We start from the raw sequence: 8,978 nt of genomic DNA on the forward strand, positions 1-8,978 counted from the left end.
GCTGGCCACCTACTTTATTAAGAAAATTAACACTATCAGGCATGAGATCCTTAAAATTTCCTCTGGCCCTCCTCTCTCCCTCCCCGTTATGGCCCCCTCTCTCCCACCCTTCCCAGCAGGATCTCCAGAGATCTCCTGCCTCCGCTCAAAATCCACCTCCTCCACCTGCACATCTGACCCCATTCCTTCACACTTTATCAAAATTTTTGCCCCCTCCCTTTTCCTCCCCTCAACAACCAACCTCGACTGTTTGCCCTTCAATGGCTTCTTCCCCGCTGCTTTCAAACCTTCCCACGTCTCCCCTAACCTAAAAAAAACCCTCCCTTGAGCCCAAGGCTCCCTCTATTTATCGCCTCATCTCCCTCCCACCATTCCTCTCAAAACTCCCGGCGTGAGTCATCTACACCCACTGTCTCAAATTCCTCTCCTCCAATTCTCTCCTTGACCCTCTCCAGTCTGGCTTCTGTCCCCTTCACTTGGCAGAAAACACCCTCTCAGAGTTTTCCATCTACTCCATCTTAATCCTCCTCTACCTCTCAGCTGCTTTCGACACTGTGGACCACCCCCCTTTTCTTGGAAATGTTATCCAACCTTGGCTTCACTGACTCTGTCCTCTCCTGGTTCTCCTCTTACCTCTCTGGCCATTCATTCTCCATCTCCTTCCCGGGCTCCTCCTCTGTCTCCCACCCCTGTGACTGTGTTGGTGGTGGGGGGTCCCTTAGGTTCAGTTCTGAGTCCCCTTCTATTCTTCATATACACCTTTGGAGAACTCATTCACTCCCATGGCTTCATCTACCACTTCTATGCAGATAGTAATAATAATAATAATGGCATTTATTAAGCTCTTACTATGTGCAAAGCACTGTTCTAAGTGCTGGTTAACAATGGCATTTATTAAGCGCTTACTATGTGCAAAGCACTGTTCTAAGCGCTGGGGAGGTTACAAGGTGATCAGGTTGTCCCACAGAGGGCTCACAGTCTCCATCCCCATTTTACAGATGAGGGAACTGAGGCCCAGAGAAGTGAAGGGACTTGCCCAGAGTCACACAGCTGACAACTGGCAGAGCCGGGATTTGAACCCATGACCTCTGACTCCAAAGCCCGGGCTTTTTCCACTGAGCCACGCTGCTTCTGATACCTAAATCTCCATTCCCACCCCTGATCTCTCTCCCTCTCTGCAGTCTCGCATTTCCTCTTGCCTTCAAGACATCTCTATTTGGATGTGCTCCCGTCACCTCAAACTTAACGTGTCCAAAAGAGAACTCCTTATCTTTCCACCCAAACCCTGCCCTCCCCCTGGCTTTCCCATCTCTATTGATGACATCACCATCCTTCCTGTCTCACAAGACCTTAGTACAGTGCTCTGCACACAGTAAGCACTCAATAAATACGATTGAATGAACGAGCCCATAACCTTGGTGTTCTCCTTGGCTCCTCTCTCTCATTCAACCCATCACTAAATCCTGTGGGTCCCACCTTAATTACATCGCTAAAATCTGCCCTTTCCTCTCCATCCAAACTGCTGCTGCATGAATAAAAGCCCTCATCCTATCCCACCTGGATTACTGCATCAGCCTCCCTGCTGATCTCCTGGCCTCCTGTCTCTCTCCCCACACCAGTCCCTACTTCACTCTGCTGCCCAGATCATTTTTCTTTGAAAACGTTCAGGACTTGTCTCCCCATTCCTCAGAAAATTCCGGTGGTTGCCCATCTACAAAAACTCCTCACCTTTGGTTTTAAAGCCCTCCATCACCTTGCCCGCTCTTCCCTCACTTCACTACGCTCCCACTCCAACCCATCCCACACAATCTACTCCGCTAATGCTAAACTTCTCATTGTATCTCAATCTCCTCCATCTCCCTGCCTCTGTCTCCGATCGCCCTCCCTCCTCAAATCTGTCAGATAATTACTCTCCCCTTCTTCAAAACCTTATCGAGGGCACATCTCCTCCAAGAGAAGCAGCATGGTGTAGTGGAGTCTAGGAGTCAGAAGGTCGTGGGTTCTGATCCTGGCTCTGCCACCTGTCTGCTGTGTGACCTTGAGCAAGTCGCTTCACTTCTCTGTGCCTCGGTTACCTCATCTGTAAAATGGAGATTGAGACCGTAAGCCCCGGTATACATCTATAATTCCGTTTATCTATTTCGATGCTATTGATGTCTATCTCCTTGTTTCGTTTTGTTGTCTGTCTCCCCCTTCTAGACTGCGAGCCCGTTGTTGGGGAGAGATTGTCTCTTATCTGTTGCCGAATTGTACTTTCCAAGTGCTTAGTGCAGCGTTCTGCACACAGTAAGCGCTCACTAAATACGAATGAATGAATGAATGGAGACAGTGACTGTGTCCCACCTGATTACCTTGAATCCACCCCAGAGCTTAGAACAGTGCTTGGCACATAGAAAGGTCTTAACAAGTACTATAATTATTATTATTGAGGCCTTCCCTGATTAAACTCCCATTTCCACTTCTCACACTCCCTTCTGCATTTCCCTGACTAGCTCCCTTTCTTCTTCTCCCCTCCCAACCCCACAGCATTTATGCACATATCTGTAATTTATTTATTTATATTATTGTCTGTGTCCCTCCCACCCTAGGCCATAAGCTCTCTGTGACCAGGGAATGTGTCTGTTTATTGTTACATTATACTCTCCCAAGTGCACACAATACATGCTAATAAATTTAATTGACAGAATGAAGATAGTCAGGGAAGGCTTCCTGCTGGAGGAGATGTGATTTTAGTAGAGCTTACAGGGTGGGGAGAGTGGAGGTCTGTTGGATGTGAGCAGGAGAGAATTCCAGGCGGGAGGGAGGGAGGGAGCAAGGGATTGGTAGCAAGAGAAATGAGATGGAAGCCCAGAGATTAGGTTGGTGTTAGAGGAGCATAGAGTGTTGCCTGCGTTGTCTTGGGAGAGAGTTGAAGGAATGCCTTAAAGCTGATAGTCAAGGGTTTCTGCTTAATGCAGAGGTGGATGGGCAGCCAGACAGCAGAGCTGGGCATACTGAACTTGCTCTCCAATCGCGGCAGGGATGGGATGGAAGGGTTGGGGTTGGAAATCTTTTGTAACCCAAGTCTCTTCCCTTTTCCCAGTCAATATCCAGGTGACCCTGATGCCGCTGCTTTGCACCATTGAGCACCAGTGGCTGGTTTTCACCCAGAGCGCCGGGGGAAGAGGTCCGGCTCGGCCAGCGGAGCGGTGGCACCGGCCGGAGGATGCAGCGGAACGCCAGGGGATGGGGGGGATTGGGAGCGGGATAATTTATGGAGCAGAACACCCTGCCGACGGAGATGGGGAGGTTTGGCAGCTTCGTCCTTCCGGCCAGGTGGAGAGGTAGCGGATCGCCATAGTCCCAGAAACCTGAGACCCCAGAAGGGACAAGCACCGGATTCATCTCCCAGCTAGGGCAAGCACAGAACTGCGCTGCATTTCCCCCAGATTTGGCCCGTTGCGTTTACCCAAAAGCTTGTGATTCTGCTGTTTGGGCTTTGAGAAGGTCCTCCCGGAGCCATGTTCGAAAAACGGAATAGCCATTCCCTGCCTCTGACAGGAGAGGCTGGACTCCAGGAGCCCCCTCCTTCAGATCCCAACAGGAACCCCTCCCTGCCCAGGGCGAGCTAAGATCAAGGTCAGCGAAAAGACCAGAGTTCCTCCGTATGAGGTGAAGAACCACCCGATTGCGTGCTTATAGGAAACCCAGCCTTGGGTGGCATCTCTCTAACAGTGGCATCAATAAATCGTCCCAGAAAAATGACCTTCCCCTTCTAATAGGCTTCACCCTTGGACAGACTTTCGGAAGTCCCCAGCAGTTTATGAATGTTTACACCAAATCAATATTCAACAAAACCTTGGCCTTCAGGAAAGTTTTCTCCTGAATCAGCCTGGGATAATAACAACCAACCAATCAATCAGGCAACCCATCAGTGGTATTTGTGGAATGCTTACTGTGTGCAGAATACTGTTCTAAGCACTTGGGTGAGTGCAATAGAGATAGCAGACACAATTCCCGCCCTCAAGGGGCTGCCAGTCTAGTGCAGAGGCCATCACTGCAGGGTCCGTGAGATAGCCTCACCTGAGCCTGGTGGGCATCGGCAGGAATCAGGGCAGATCTGAACCCGGGGATGCAAGGGCGGTCCAGGGAACCAGACAAGGAACACCCTCGCTTCATAAAAATCACAACCGAAATCCCGAGAAGGACTGTGGTCTAGTGGTTAGAGCCTAGGCCTGGACGTCGGAAAGACCTGAGTTCTAATCCCAAGGTCTGCTCTGTGACCTTGGGCACGTCACTTAGCTTCTCCGTGCCTCGGTTCCCTCATCAGGAAAATGGGGATTAAGACCGTGAGCCCTCAATGGGACAGGGATTATGTCCGGCCCATTTATCGTGTATCTACCCCAGTGCTTAGTATAGTGCCTAGCACCTAGTAAGGGCTTAATAAATATTACAATTACTGTTATTATTAGTTCTGGGTCCTGAGAAACCTGACAGGGAGCCCAGCCCAGTGACCCCTGGGTCGTGAGGCCTGTGGTCATCACATGCCTCATCGCTGGGCAGCTACAGTGATGGTCCACCCCCTCGCCCGGTGGGGAAAACTTTTACAGGCCATTATTTTGATGGATTGATAGTACTTAGCGCAGTGCTCTGCACACAGTAAGTGCTCAATAAATGCCACTGATCGATTGTTTTGGGGCCAACTACGAGGCTGGGCCAGAGAGTGGTCTGCTTGGAGCCTCAGACCCCCAAGGGGAATTGTTGGCAGAACACACTGGCTGCGGCCTGTGTTCGATCCTGAGATTTCCCAACCCTCTCTGGACTCCACCCCATCGGGGTGGGGGGCTGTCCACAGCAGGGTCAGACTGAGGCGGGGGGCCCCATCTGCTTCTAGGCCCGCTCCTCCTTTCCTGGATTCACAACCATGGGCAGGGCTCAGAGGAGAGGACATTTAGTGTTCCCGAAGCATTTATTCATTAATTCAGTCGCATTTATTAAGCGCTTACTGTGTGCAGAGCACTGTCCCGAGCGCTTAGGAAAGTACAATACAACAATAAACAGTGACATTCCCCGCCCACAACGAGTTAACAGTCTAGAGATGCCAATGTGGTGGGCCATTCAGAGCCCCAGAAATGCCCAGAACATCAGGGCCGACAGGGGAGACTTGAACCCTCCTTTCTTCTCCCACTTCTTTTTACACCACCCTGACTTGCCCCCTTTGTTCATCCCCGCGGCCCCTCCCACAGCCCCGCAGCATTTGGGGCATATCTGTAATTTATTTATTTATATTAACGTCTCCCCTTCCAGATTATAAACTCACCGTGGGCAGAGAAGGCGTCTGTTATATTGTAATCTCCCACGTGCTTAGTACGGTGTTCTGCACACAGTAAGCACTCAGTAAATATGATTAAATGAATGAATGAGCAGGAACTTCTGGAACAAAGCCGCGATGAAGAGTAGATGCCTATGTCTCTAAGGAATGACGCCCCGGATAAGGGCAACTTAGTGCCAGGAAACTCGGTGAAACTTTATCGCCTTATTGTCCTTCTCAGAACGACTCCCAAAGCTTTTCCAAGTGCAGGAGCAGAACTACCAGGAGGGGAACAGTGGCAAGGAAGTCCTGGTTTTGCAGTTTGCCTATGGTCAAGGACTCCTCCTTCCCCCTGTCTGCTTGGTGAATGGAGTGGGGAGACAGTAAGCACTCAATAAATATCATCGATTGATTGATGGATTGATTGAGGTGTGTAGAAGAAGTGGGAAGCGGAAGAAAAGGGACCAGACTGGGCACAACCGAATTGGGCAGAACCAACTCCTCAAGTTGGGTCTATTTTGCCCCAGGATAAACTGGTGTCGGAAAATGTCCCTCAGAGAAGATTTTCTCAGTGGCCTTTTGGCCTAACTGCGATGGGAGGAGAAAGTTCTAAAGAAAAGATGCAGCCAGGAGGAGTTTATTGACAGCAGAGTTGGGGGAAAGGACTTTCCTGGCCAAACATAACCCCTCACATCCCAGCACGGAGCCCTCTGGGCCCCCGTGTCCTACTCCTAGAATTCACCGGGACAATCATTCCCAGGCTTGTCCACAAAGAGACCGGGGAGAGCCCGTAGAGAGGAAAACTGAGATCACCTTAATCCAGCCTATGCTTAGAGAAGAGAAAGACCTCCCACCTCCCCTGGAGAGGGAGAGAGAAGGAACAAGTACAGCAGAAGCAGTGTGGCTTCGTAGAAAGAGCACGGGCTAGTAGTCTGAGGCCCTGGGTTCTACTCTTAACTCTGCCAGCTGCTTGCTGTGTAACCCCGAGTAAGTCACTTAACTTCTCTGTGCCTCAGATTACTCAACTGCAAAGTGGACATTCGATACCTGCTCTCCTTCCTACTTAGAGACTGAGTCCCATGTGGGATAGGAACTCTGTCCAACCTGATTGACTTGTATTTACTCCAATCAATCAATCAATCAATCAATCAATCGTATTTATTGAGCGCTTACTGTGTGCAGAGCACTGTACTAAGTGCTTGGGAAGTACAAGTTGGCAACATATGGAGACGGTCCCTACCCGACAGTGGGCTCACAGTCTAGAAGGGGGAGACAGAGAACAAAACCAAACATATTAACAAAATAAAATAAATAGAATAGATATGTACAAGTAAAATAAATAGACTAGGTTATAAATAAATAAATAAATAAATAAATAAATAAATAAAGCACTCCAGTGCTTAGAACAGTACTTGAGCCCGCTTTCTAGACTGTGAGCCTGCTGTTGGGTAGGGACCATCTCTATATGTTGCCAACTTGTACTTCCCAAGTGCTTAGTAAAGTGTTCTGAAATCAATCAATCCATCAATCAATCGTATTTATTGAGCGCTTACTATGTGCAGAGTACTGTACTAAGCGCTTGGGAAGTACAAATTGGCAACACATAGAGACAGTCCCTACCCAACAGTGGGCTCACAGTCTAAAAGGGGGAGACAGAGAACAGAACCAAACATACCAACAAAATAAGATAAATAGGATAGAAATGTACAAGTAAGATAAATAAATAAATAAATAAAGAGTAATAAATATGTACAACCATATATACATATATACAGGTGCTGTGGGGAAGGGAAGGAGGTAAGATGGGGGGATGGAGAGGGGGACGAGGGGGAGAGGAAGGAAGGGGCTCAGTCTGGGAAGGCCTCCTGGAGGAGGTGAGCTCTCAGCAGGGCCTTGAAGGGAGGAAGAGAGCTAGCTTGGCGGAGGGGCAGAGGGAGGGCATTCCAGGCCCGGGGGATGACGTGGGCCGGGGGTCGACGGCGGGAGAGGCGAGAACGAGGTACAGTGAGGAGATTAGCGGTGGAGGAGCGGAGGTTGCGGGCTGGGCAGTAGAAGGAGAGAAGGGAGGTGAGGTAGGAGGGGGAGAGGGGATGGAGAGCCTTGAAGCCCAGGGTGAGGAGTTTCTGCCTGATGCGCAGATTGATTGGTAGCCATTGGAGGTTTTTGAGGAGGGGAGTAATATGCCCAGAGCGTTTCTGGACAAAGATAATCCGGGCAGCAGCATGAAGTCTGGATTGAAGTGGAGAGAGACACGAGGATGGGAGATCAGAGAGAAGGCTAGTGCAGTAGTCCAGACGGGATAGGATGAGAGCTTGAATGAGCAGGGTAGCAGTTTGGATGGAGAGGAAAGGGCGGATCTTGGCAATGTTGCGGAGCTGAGACCGGCAGGTTTTGGTGACGGCTTGGATGTGAGGGGTGAATGAGAGAGTGGAGTCGAGGGTGACACCGAGGTTGCGGGCTTGTGAGACGGGAAGGATGGTAGTGCTGTCAACAGAGATGGGAAAGTCAGGGAGAGGACAAGGTTTGGGAGGGAAGACAAGGAGCTCAGTCTTCGACATGTTGAGCTTTAGGTGGCGGGCGGACATCCAGATGGAGATGTCCTGAAGGCAGGAGGAGATGCGAGCCTGGAGGGAGGGGGAGAGAGCAGGGGCAGAGATGTAGATCTGGGTGTCATCAGCGTAGAGATGATAGTTGAAGCCGTGGGAGCGAATGAGGTCACCAAGGGAGTGAGTGTAGATTGAGAACAGAAGGGGACCAAGCACTGAACCTTGGGGAACCCCCACAGTAAGAGGATGGGACACAGTAAGCGCTCCATAAATACGATTGATTGAATGAATGAATTACAAATGCCATAATAACAACTTAAGGGAAGGGAAGTTAAGTTAAGGGAAGCAGCGTGGCTCAGTGGAAAGAGCCCGGGCTTTGGAGTCAGAGGTCATGGGTTCAAATCCCGGCTCCACCAACTGTCAACTGTGTGACTTTGGGCAAGTCACTTCACTTCTCCGGGCCTCAGTTACCTCATCTGTAAAATGAGGATTAAGACTGTGAGCCCCCCGTGGGGCAACCTGATCACCTTGTAACCTCCCCAGCGCTTAGAACAGTGCTTTGCACATAGTAAGCACTTAACAAATGCTATCATTATTATTATTATTATTATTCTCTGTGCCTCAGTTACCTCATCTGTAAAATGGGGATTAAGACTGTGAGCCCCACGTGGGACAACCTGATCACCTTGTAACCTCCCCAGCGCTTAGAACAGTGCTTTGCACATAGTAAGCGCTTAATAAATGCCACTAAAAAAAAGTCCCGTAATAATAATCAAGAACCAGAGAACCAGGAGCGATTAATTGGTCCGTGGTATATACTGAATGCTTCCTTAGAACAGTGCTTTGCACATAATAAGCGCTTAATAAATGACACTAAAAAAAGTCCCGTAATAATAATCAAGAATCAGAGAACCAGGAGCGATTAATTGGTCCGTGGTATATACTGAATGCTTCCTGAGTACAAAGCACTGAACAAACCCCTTGGGAATGCAAAAGAGGCAAGATATATTCTCTGCCACCCCGAGTAACTGCAACGATCTCCCGGCCCCCTCTTTTTTTTATGGTAGTTGTTAAGCACTTACTACGTGCCAGGCACTGTGCTAAGGTTGTCAGGTTGTCCCACATGGGGCTCACAGCCTTAA

This window comes from Tachyglossus aculeatus (assembly GCF_015852505.1).
Source record: "Tachyglossus aculeatus isolate mTacAcu1 chromosome 12 unlocalized genomic scaffold, mTacAcu1.pri SUPER_6_unloc_1, whole genome shotgun sequence".
Taxonomy (NCBI): domain Eukaryota; kingdom Metazoa; phylum Chordata; class Mammalia; order Monotremata; family Tachyglossidae; genus Tachyglossus; species Tachyglossus aculeatus.